Source organism: Limulus polyphemus, unplaced genomic scaffold, assembly GCF_000517525.1.
Source record: "Limulus polyphemus unplaced genomic scaffold, Limulus_polyphemus-2.1.2 Scaffold11667, whole genome shotgun sequence".
Taxonomy (NCBI): Eukaryota; Metazoa; Arthropoda; class Merostomata; order Xiphosura; family Limulidae; genus Limulus; species Limulus polyphemus.
In genome coordinates this window covers 1-12526 of record NW_013677277.1, presented here as the reverse complement: position 1 = coordinate 12526, position 12526 = coordinate 1, and the positions used below count along the sequence as shown (strand labels likewise).

The 12526-nt window shown below is 34.8% G+C and overlaps 1 long non-coding RNA gene across 1 annotated transcript; it reads right to left on the bottom strand.

Moving 5' to 3' along the window:
* Nucleotides 1-562: 562 nt before the first annotated feature.
* On the bottom strand, nt 563-11419 carry LOC111083859. The gene is made up of 3 exons (XR_002609285.1): nt 11186-11419; nt 6222-6462; nt 563-816 (listed from the first exon to the last, which is right to left on the bottom strand). It is a non-coding gene; the product is annotated as an uncharacterized LOC111083859 (long non-coding RNA).
* Between the last annotated feature and the right edge of the window lie 1107 nt (nt 11420-12526).

The window sequence follows — 12526 nt, the reverse complement described above, 5'->3', positions numbered from 1 at the left end:
GGGAGGCTGGGGTTTTATAATAACATTGTGACAAACCTTACCGAGGGAGGCTGGGGTTTTATAATAACATTGTGACAAACCTTACCGAGGGAGGCTGAGTTTTTATAATAACATTGTGACAAACCTTACCGAGGGAGGCTGAGGTTTTAGCATAACATTGTGACAAACCTTACCGAGGGAGGCTGAGGTTTTATAATAACATTGTGACAAACCTTACCGAGGGAGGCTGAAATTTTAGAATAACTTTGTGACAACCTTACCGAGGGAGGCTGAGGTTTTATAATAACATTGTGACAAACCTTACCGAGGGAGGCTAAAATTTTAGAATAACTTTGTGACAACCTTACCGAGGGAGGCTGAGGTTTTAGCATAACACTGTGACAAACCTTACCGAGAGAGGCTGAGGTTTTAGCATAACATTGTGACAAACTTTACCGAGGGAGGCTGAAATTTTAGAATAACATTGTGACAAACCTTACCGAGGGAAGCTGATATTTTAGCATAACATTGTGACAAACCTTACCGAGGGAGGCTGAAAGTTTAGAATAACACTGTGACAAACCTTATCTTTTGTGACGAGACGGAAGAAAAAGTCTCCAGGATGGTCCACGAGTCCGCAGAAGAAGTTTACTTTTCCAAAAGAAGACTGTGGAGGAACTGGTTGTGTAGCCACTTCTGTTGGTACGTTCTTTACCTCTTCCATAAGCTGAACAAAGACACCGTCGTTGACATTAGATGGTAGTTTATAGGTTACCACTAGATCACCAGAGAGCGCCACATGGTAGTCTGAAGTATATAACCCATATCCGGTGGTATCTATAATCAATCATAAACCGAAATGAGTGTTATCTACTTCCTTCTTGTTGTTTATTTAGCCGAACTTTTAAAAAAATACTCAAAATTTGCGAGGGACTATTTTTCTAAATGAACGAACAGATGGCTATTAATCAACAGATAGTTGCGTACTTTATTTACATATTCGCAAACACAAGCACAGACTTCATGCCTAATGCGTTCCTGGATTCATTGATCACTGCCTGACATCATTGTTTCAGTATATGCCTAATGAGTTCCTGGATTCATTGACCACTGCCTGATAATCATTGTCTCAGTATATGCCTAATGAGTTCCTGGATTCATTGACCACTGCCTGACATCATTGTCTCAGTATATGCCTAATGAGTTCCTGGATTCATTGACCCCTGCCTGACATCGTTGTCTCAGTATATGCCTAATGAGTTCCTGGATTCACTGACCACTGCCTGACATCATTGTCTCAGTATATGCTTAATGAGTTCCTGGATTCACGGACCACTGCCTGACATCACTGTTTCAGTATATGCCTAATGAGTTCCTGGATTCATTGACCACTGCCTGACATCATTGTCTCTGTATATGCCTAATGAGTCTCCAGATTTATTGACCACTGCCTGATATTGCTCAGTGTGTTCCTGGTGAGTTTCTGAATTCTCTGACTATGACCTGAAAGTGTCTCAAGATGCTCCTGAGAAGCCTCTGGATATATTAGCTACTGTCTGAAATTGTTTCACATGCTTATGATGACCCACAGGGTTCATTAACCACCGCATGCTACTGTTTTTACATGACCTTGGTGACTCTCTGGATGGACTTGTCCTCGTATGCTCTTGATAAGTCTCTAGAAAATAATATGTAGCAGGCTGTTGAATTCTGTGTAAAGGCATCTCCAAGCCTAAGTACAATAATCAGCTGAACTAGTTATTGTGAAAGAAAATATATAAGTCTGGGGTAAAGATATGTTACTAACATTTCCTTCACGTCCTGTAGCAAGTCAGTGATAGACTTTGTAATAAAACCTTTTTTCATATAATGTATTAAGTTTGGGGTAAAGATATGTTACTAAATCTTCCTTCACGTCCTATACTAACTCTGTGATAAAGATATGTTACCAAACAGTACAAGTAGGTATGCTAAGCTTATCTACTAGAATTTTAGGTGATACAAAGTTGATAAGTATATGTACAGGTAGGCATGTAAGTCTATTTACTACAGTTTAGGGTGATACAACGTTGGTAAGTATAAGCACAGGTATGTATGTAAGTCTATCCACCATAGTTTTGGATGATATAACGTTGGTAAGTATAAGTACAGGTAGGTATGTAAGTCTATTTACTACAGTTTTGGATGATATAACGTTGGTAAGTATAAGTACAGGTAGGTATGTAAGTCTATTTACTACAGTTTAGGGTGATATAACGTTGGTAAGTATAAGTACAGGTATGTATGTAAGTCTATTTACTACAGTTTTGGATGATACAACGTTGGTAAGTATAAGTACAGGTATGTATGTAAGTCTATCCACCATAGTTTTGGATGATATAACGTTGGTAAGTATAAGTACAGGTAGGTATGTAAGTCTATTTACTACAGTTTAGGGTGATATAACGTTGGTAAGTATAAGTACAGGTATGTATGTAAGTCTATTTACTACAGTTTAGGGTGATATAACGTTGGTAAGTATAAGTACAGGTAGGTATGTAAGTCTATCCACCATAGTTTTGGGTGATATAACGTTGGTAAGTACAGGTAGGTATGTTAAGCCTATCAATTTAAATTTTAGGTGATACGAACTTGTTAAACTTATTCACCTCAGTATTAGTATGGTTATTTAGTCTTTTCTTTCGTCAATAAAATATGCATTTTGTCCAAATAAAGTGTTTTCATGAAATGCTGACAAACTTTTAACTCTACGTAAAGTAATACCGTAGCATCTTACCCTTGAATCAAGCTATATAGAAAGTAGTATACTAATGTGTTATTCAAGTCGGAGTTGTAGGTTGGAATAAAAGAGGGATATCAATCATCTGATAGACATCCCTGCAGGCTGAACAGCCTATGTTGGAAATCTATAATTACCTGCAAGTCTCTATTATACACCACACCTTACAAGCGGCAACAAACGTATTCATTACACCCTATATCAAGCGGCCTTTGTTCAATCGACTGTAATTACTGTTACATGTTACCGTAGAAACTAGGCTGGCTCACATCCACTGAGGGAAGGACACTGTCTGAACTAATACGTTCTTTTTAATGGATAGGACATTATACACATTAATCTAGCTATGGGAAAAAAAATTTATCAAACACAAAAAAATGATTATTAGTATACGAAGGTCCTAAACACAGATAGTTAAGGTTAATTGAAATATGAAAAAGTTTTATTAACAATAAAATAAAATAGAATCTTCTAATAATATATTTAAGACAACAATGTAATCAGAAATACTGATGAAATGTCAGTCAGTTTATGTTATACTTATTCATCTCACTTTGTTTCATTTATGTGGAAAATCATCAGCTAACTGTTGTTCATGAACCATGACTAGGCAACATTTATTATGTGGAAAGTCATCAGCTAACTGTTGTTCATGAACAATGACTAGACTTACAAGGCAACATTTATTATGTGGAAAGTCATCAGCTAACCGTTGTTCATGAACCATGATTAGACTTACAAGGCAACATTTATGTTGTGGAAAGTCATCAGCTAACTGTTGTTCATGAACCATGATTAGACTTACAAGGCAACATTTATTATGTGGAAAGTCATCAGCTAACTGTTGTTCATGAACCATGACTAGACTTACATGGCAACATTGATTATGTGGAAAGTCATCAGCTAACTGTTGTTCATGAACCATGACTAGACTTACAGGGCAACATTGATTATGTGGAAAGTCATCAGCTAACTGTTGTTCATGAACAATGACTAGACTTACAAGGCAACATTTATTATGTGGAAAGTCATCAGCTAACCTGTTGTTCATGAACCATGACTAGACTTACAAGGCAGCACTTATTATGAGGAAAGTCATCAGCTAACTGCTGTTCATGAACCATGATTAGACTTACAAGGCGACATTCATTATGCTTTATTTATGTGGAAAGTCATTGGCTAATTGCTGTTCATGAACCATGAACAGACTTAAAAGGCAACATTTATTATGTGGAAAGTCAACATCTAACTCCTGTTCATGAACAGACTTAATAGGCAACATTTATTATGTGGAAAGTCAACATCTAACTCCTGTTCATGAACCATGAACAGACTTAAAAGGCAACATTTATTATGTGGAAAGTCATCATCTAACTGCTGTTAATGAACCATGGCTAGACTTACAAGGCGACATTCATTATGTTTTAGCTATGTAGAAAGTCATCAACCACAGTAGGCCTGAAACGTCTCAAAGCGGGTTAGAAAAACGTGAAGTAATCCAAACCAATAGTGTAGCTGCTCTGTTCAAAACATCATCGAAGACGACTGCCATCACTTTATCTGGTTTGTCAGTCGTAGAGCACCTATTCTAAGGCTAAATTTGGTCTTCGCAGCCGCAATTGAACGCCCTGTCATTGGTTAGAAACAGACTTCTCTCGTACTACAGATGTCCATTGAGGAGTACTTCGCTTACACGAAAGTATAAAATAACTTGTTTGCAATGTTGTCAAGACCACTACTAGTGGCTCCTGGACAGTGGAGTCACCTGTAGCTGACAACAGGCGTATACTTATGTGGAAATAATTCACCCTTATTTCATCTATGTGGAAGTTGATGGAGTTCTACAACATTATACTGCCATCATTTCATCCACTGCAGCGACATTTTCCTGCTGTAGTAAATGACTGCCGGTACATTTTCCTGCTGTAGTAAATGACTGCCCGTATATTTTACTGCTGTAGTAAATGACTGCAGCGACATTTTCCTGCTGTAGTAAATGACTGCCGGTACATTTTACTGCTGTAGTAAATGACTGCCCGTACATTTTACTGCTGTAGTAATTGACTGCCGGTACATTTTACTGCTGTAGTAAATGACTGCCCGTACATTTTACTGCCGACAAAGGGATGCAGCAATTAATTATTTCATTTTAAGGTATTTTGCATGTTTAGAAGTTATATTATCGGAATATTATAAAAGCAACCATTATCATGTCAAAAAATCTTGAACACGAAAAGTACTTAATAAAATCTGTACGTGTGTAAACACAAATAATAGTGTACGTATTTCCTGTATAATGATAGCCTATTTTCCCCAACAAATTATTCAATTACATTTATAATCAACTTTAGTGCGACAGTTTATTAGTTCACTGTACAAGGAAATGTTCTGTTTTGTGAACATAATTATTTATTATAGTATTAGAATGTCGTGGTACCGGCTGACGGAGTATTGATCTGTAACCATGGTAACATTATGTCACGCACATTACAGCTAACAATCCTTGAGTTGCTATTTGTCGTTACACTAGGCCCTGGCTAGAGCATAACGTATGTTCCCATTGTGTTTAACTCCTTGAAGAGGAGGGTGTTAAAGAAAAAGAGAACTCCACGTTTATCGGGCTTCAGACCCATGGAGCAGATATCAAGTCACTTCAGATACTATAGTTGCCCCAGGAACAGCTCTTTCCTACAGTGGTTAACGATTTCTCAGTCATAAATGGTTGTTTATAATCTCAGTTAAAATATTTCTACAGTGTAACGACGTCATAAATGATTGTTTATAATCTCAGTTAAAATATTTCTACAGTGTAACGACGTCATAAATGATTGTTTATAATCTCAGTTAAAATATTTCTACAATGTAACGACGTCATAAATGGTTGTTTATAATCTCAGTTAAAATATTTCTACAATGTAACGACGTCATAAATGGTTGTTTATAATCTCAGTTAAATATTTCTACAGTGTAATGACGTCATAAATGGTTGTTTATAATCTCAGTTAAATATTTCTACAGTGTAACGACGTCACAACTGTGTTGTCAGTATTGGTGATTAACTACAAAACTAGACAACACACACAGTGTCTTGTCTATATTTCTACATGGTTACACCACTAGACAGTAATTAACAGTGTTTCTCCACAATACTCTCTTTGGAGTATTTCTTCAAATTGTACTTTATCTGGTTCACTTCAGTTTTTTTTTTTATCAGCAGCACAGTATGTTTGTTATGAGAAATTTGCATGTGATCAGCGACACCAAATATTCTTTATCACATTAATACGGGTTTTGGGATTAGCAACACAAGGTTGTTTGGTATGATATGTTGGCATGTTTTTTTTTGTTGTTGTTGTTGTTTGATAATAAACATAAAATAATCGTTTAGATTTAGCATGATATTTTTGAAACAGTTCATCATCAGACGTCATCATGAAAAAGTTAGGGAAGTTTTTAAACTTACCTTCGACGAATAACGTCATAACTACCACAGGCAAATGTAGGCTTATGGTCCGTGACGTCATTACTACCACATTCAGAAGTAGGCTTATGGTCTGTGACATCATTACTACCACATACAGAAGTACGCTTACTGTCGGTGACCTCATCCAAGCACTTGTAGGAGACTTCATCGTTCCTGTGGGCTTATAATCTCAGAAGATGCACTTCTATTGATAGGGTACAATGCACGTACACTCGCTAACCTGTAGGAGGGACAGGAGAACTGTTAAGTTTCAGGAATGGGGCAGCAGTGCGTAAACGAGGGATACGACATAATGCAGTACTTAACAACCGTGGTGAAAGGCTTTGGTTTAAATGCTATAGTTCAGAGGGTGTTGAATACACAGTAGCCCTTGTACAAGCTCCAGGAAATCGGATGCTTTTTGAAGTGGGTACTATTGTGATATAACCGGTTTTCCTATTAAAAAAAGTTTTTGCGGGTTCTTTAATATGTGACGCACTAACCATTGTAAAACTTCTGTTCCCCACCCCTCGTCAGACATGGAACTAAGATCTTCAATAGATCCAGTTGGTTGCTTGTGAAAAATACTACTTAGGTGACGCACGCACTTATAGTTTGATAATTAATACACCGAAGAAAACACTAGGTAGACTTAGTTTCTACCAATAGTAAATACATGCTGATTTACGACACCGAAAGAAAGCTGAAACCACTATATAGGCTTATTTTCTACCAATACTAAATACTTGTTGATTTAAGACAACGAAATAAAGCTAAAAGCACTAGATAAGCTTAGGTTCTACCAAGAGTAAATACACGTTGATTTAAAATACCGAAGGAAAGCTGAAAGCACCAGGTAGGCTTAGCTTCTACCAAGAGTAAATAGATGCTGATTTACGAACATGACCCCGTAGTGAGATTAATTTTTTGGGATCAGATACTACCTGTGTGTATTTTTGTATAATCAGTTCTTGATACAGTGTCACTTGCATCACTGATAGGACTAATATACTGGGTTTACTAATAGTAATAGTGTTATATTGTGTTTAGTAATGGTATTATAGTGTGCTCAGTAATGGTGTTATACCGTGTTTAGTAATAGTGTTATTTTGTGTATACTTATGGTGTTATAGTGTGTTTAGTAGTATTATTATAATTTTTAGTAATGGTGTTATACTATGTTTATTTATGGTGTTAAAATGTTTAGTAGTAGTATTATATTTAGTTTAGTAATGGTGTTATAGTGTTTATTAATGGTATTATAGTGTGTTTAGTAATGACGTTATAGTGAGTTTATTAATGGTGTTATAATGTGTTTAGTAATAGTGTTATATTGTGTTTAATAATATTGTTTAGTAATAGCGTTAACTGTGTTTATTAATGTTGTTATAATGTGTTTAGTAATAGTGTTATATTGTGTTTAATAATATTGTTTAGTAATAGCGTTAACTGTGTTTATTAATGTTGTTATAATGTTTCTGTACCAGCAGTGGTGTTAATAACTGTTGTTATATTAGTGAATAAATTACACGTGTCGTTGTATTGCTGTAGAGAAGACTCCACATTCTGTTTTAAACAACTAACTATTGTAGTTGTTGTGTTGCTATAATAAAGACTCAACATTCTGTTTCAACCAACAACTAACTATTGTATTTGTTACTTTGCTGTAAGTAAGACTCAACATCCTGTTTCTAACCAACAACTAACTATTGTATTTGTTACCTTGCTGTAAGAAAAACACAACATTCTGTTTTCAACCAACAACTAACTACTGTATTTGTTACCTTGCTGTAAGAAAGACTCAACATTCTATTTTCAACCAACAACTAACTACTCTGTTTGTTACATTGCTGTAAGTAAGACTCAACATTCTATTTTCAACCAACAACTAACTACTCTGTTTGTTACATTGCTGTAAGTAAGACTCAACATTCTGTTTTCAACCAACAACTAACTATTGTATTTGTTACATTGCTGTAAGTAAGACTCAACATTATGTTTTCAACTAACTACTCTATTTGTTACATTGCTGTAATAAAGACTCAACATTCTATTTTCAACCAACAACTAACCACTCTGTTTGTTACCTTGCTGTAAGAAAGACTCAACATTCTGTTTTCAACCAACAACTAACTACTCTGTTTGTTACATTGCTGTAAGAAAGACTCAACATTCTGTTTCAACCAACAACTAACTACTCTATTTGTTACATTGCTCTAATAAAGACTCAACATTCTGTTTCAACCAACAACTAACTACTCTATTTGTTACCTTGCTGTAAGAAAGACTCAACATTCTATTTTCAACCAACAACTAACTACTCTGTTTGTTACTTTGCTGTAAGAAAGACTCAACATTCTATTTTCAACCAACAACTAACTACTCTGTTTGTTACATTGCTGTAAGAAAGACTCAACATTCTGTTTTCAACCAACAACTAACTACTCTATTTGTTACATTGCTGTAAGAAAGACTCAACATTCTGTTTTCAACCAACAACTAACTACTCTATTTGTTACATTGCTGTAAGAAAGACTCAACATTCTGTTTTCAACCAACAACTAACTACTCTATTTGTTACATTGCTGTAAGAAAGTTTGTTTGTTTGTTTTAATTATGCACAAAGCTACACAAGGGCTATCTGTGCTCTGCCCACCACGGGTATCGAAACCCGGTTTCTAGCGTTGTAAGTCCGCAGACATACCGCTGTGCCACTGGGGGCTTTCTTACAGGTTGTTGGTTGAAAACAGAATGTTGAGTTAACTATTCCCGATGTTACGTTGGTGAGAGAAAAACCTAACTTTCTGTTTCACACCACTAACTAACTACTTACGAGGTGTGATCAAGAGTGTTGATTGTACAACATGTAGCTTAAGTTTATAATGTGTTTTCTATAAAGTATGATTGTTTGTACAATATGGGGACTAGTATCCTTAGAAGACATAAAACGATATATACCCATGACTAGTATCCTTAGAAGACATAAAACGATAAATACCCAGGACTAGTATCCTTAGAAGAAATAAAACGATATATACCCAGGACTAGTATCCTTAGAAGACATAAAACGATATATACTCAGGACTAGTATCCTTAGAAGAAATATAACGATATATACCCAGGACTAGTATCCTTAGAAGAAATAAAACGATATATACTCAGGACTAATATCCTTAGAAGAAATAAAACGATATATACCCAGGACTAGTATCCTTAGAAGAAATAAAACGATATATACTCAGGACTAGTAACCTTAGAAGAAATATAACGATATATACCCAGGACTAGTATCCTTAGAAGAAATATAACGATATATACCCAGGACTAGTATCCTTAGTTAAAAGAAAAGGTTCACATCTAGAATTAATATCCTTATTTAGAATAAATAACAACATTTACATCATGGACTTGTATTTGAATTGTTCTCATCATAGATGAAAAAAAAAAGCTTTCAAATTTAATATCACCCTCGTATGAAACAAGAAATATATTTAGTTTTTAAAGTTATCTTTAGATAAAGAACAGAATATAGTTACTTCGAAAAGTGTGAAAGAATATAGTTACTTCGAAAAGTGTGAAAGAATAGTACTTATTTACCGTGAAAAGTATAGGTGTGAAAGAATGGGATATAGTTACTTCGAAAAGTGTGAAAGAATAGTACTTATTTACCGTGAAAAGTATAGGTGTGAAATAATGGGATATAGTTACTTCGAAAAGTGTGAAAGAATAGTACTTATTTACCGTGAAAAGTATAGGTGTGAAAGAATGGGATATAGTTACTTCGAAAAGTGTGAAAGAATAGTACTTATTTACCGTGAAAAGTATAGGTGTGAAAGAATGGGATATAGTTACTTCGAAAAGTGTGAAAGAATAGTACTTATTTACCGTGAAAAGTATAGGTGTGAAAGAATGGGATATAGTTATTTCGAAAACTATGATAGAATGGTATACAGTTACCTCAAAAAGTACATATGTAAAAGAATGGAATATAATTATCTCGAACAGTACTCGTGTGAAGGAATGTGATATAGTTAAGTCAAAAAGAGTGAAAGAATGGGACTTAATCATGACGAAAAATGTGAAACAATAGTATATAGTTACCTAAAAGTGTGAAAGAATGGTATATAGTCACTTAGAAAAGTGTGAAAGAATGGGATATAGTTATCTAGAAAAGTGTGAAAGAATGGGATATAGTTATCTAGAAAAGTGTCAAACAAATGGGATATAGTTACCTTGAAAAAGAACACGTGTGAAAAAATGGGATATAAGTAACTCGCAAAATGCGAAAGAATGAGATATAATTACTTTGAAAAGTGTGAAAGAATAAGATATAGTTACTTTGAAAAATGTGAAAGAACGGGATGTAATTATCTACAGAAGTGTGAAAGAACGGGATATAGCTATATAGAGAAGTGTGATAGAATGGGATATAGTGACCTCGAAAAGTGGGAAGAATGGGATATAACTACATAGAGAAGTGTGAAAGAATAGGATATAGTTACTTAGAGAAATGTCAAAGAATAGAATATAGTTACTTAGAGAAATGTCAAAGAATAGGATATAGTTACTTAGAGAAGTGTCAAAGAATGGGATATAGTTACTTAGAGAAGTGTCAAAGAATAGGATATAGTTACTTAGAGAAGTTCCAAAGAATAGGATATAGTTACATAGAGAAGTGTGAAAGAATAGGATATAGTTACTTAGAAAAGTGTCAAAGAATAGGATATAGTTACTTAGAGAAGTGTCAAAGAATAGGATATAGTTACATAGAGAAGTGTCAAAGAATAGGATATAGTTACATAGAGAAGTGTCAAAGAATAGGATATAGTTACATAGAGAAGTGTCAAAGAATAGGATATAGTTACTTAGAGAAGTGTCAAAGAATGGGATATAGTTACTTAGAAAAGTGTCAAAGAATAGGATATGGTTACTTCGAAAAGTGTCAAAGAATAGGATATAATTACCTTGTAATGTTCACGTCTGAATTTCTTGTCGGGGCGAGAGTTTCCTTCCTCGTTGTTCACCGAACTGTGTTGAATCCATAGTGGAACAGTGTGTAATGATATACTTATAAGTTTGTTTTTCACAGTGTCTGTGTATTATCCTGGACCTACAAAATCTACCTGTTCTGGCGGATCCAGTTCGATATTAATAACATTCACCAGGTACTCTACTCATGTACGCACGTGACGCTACGAATAAAGTTGCCACGCGTATTAGACACAGCGGACGATTGTGCGTGTCTATATAATCAATAACTCCCCTTTTTTGTTATTGGTTCGTTCCATCAGGTAGCGCAGCCAACCATACTCTTGAACATTTAACAGTTAAATAACTAACGGTTAAACAGTTAAGTTTTTCACGTGTGGCCTCGGAAATACTTTCAGTTGATGTTCCAGCAAAGAAACTTCCTTAATTTCAGGTTTGATGACGACAAAGTCTTGTTGAAATATTCTACATTTGTTATTGTGTTCAACCTGTAGTAACTCATTCAAACTATTAACACACACTATTTTGTTTTCAATCTCACTGTTATTGATCTGTCATTTCTATTCCTAGTAGAGCTTCCTGCCTCGTATTATCAGTCTGTTTAGGGTCTTCTTACTCAACTTCAATAAGATATTCTCCTCTTGTAATATTGTTTCATGTTTCAAGTAAAAGCTGTGAAGAAAACCTTTTCTAAAACCTGAACTAAAGCAGGAGTTGAACCATAAGCAGTCATTTCAATGTCCAACTTCTGAAAAAAATCTTTTTTTTAAAACCCCAACTAATGCGGAAGGTTGAGCTTGGACCATAAGTAGTCCTTTCAATGTCCAACTTCTGAAGAAACGGACAAGAGAGATCTACAGTAATGAGAATCAACTGTTAGAATAGGGGAGTATTTTTTTTTCCTTGATAAATAAGACAACGATCTGTAATTGCAGAGAATCAACTGTTAGAATAGGGGAGTATTTTTTATTTCCTTGATAAATAAGACAACGATCTGTAATTGCAGAGAATCAACTGTTAGAATAGGGGATATTTTTTCTTTCCTTGATAAATAAGACGACGATCTGTAATTGTAGAGAATCAACTGTTAGAATAGGTGGGTATTTTTTATTTCCTTGATAAATAAGACAACGATCTGTAATTGCAGAGAATCAACTGTTAGAATAATGGGTATTTTTTATTTCCTTAATAAATAAGATGACGATCTGTAATTGCAGAGAATCAACTGTTAGAATAGGGGGTGTTTTTTCTTTCCTTGATAAATAAGACAACGATCTGTAATTGCAGAGAATCAACTGTTAGAATAATGGGTATTT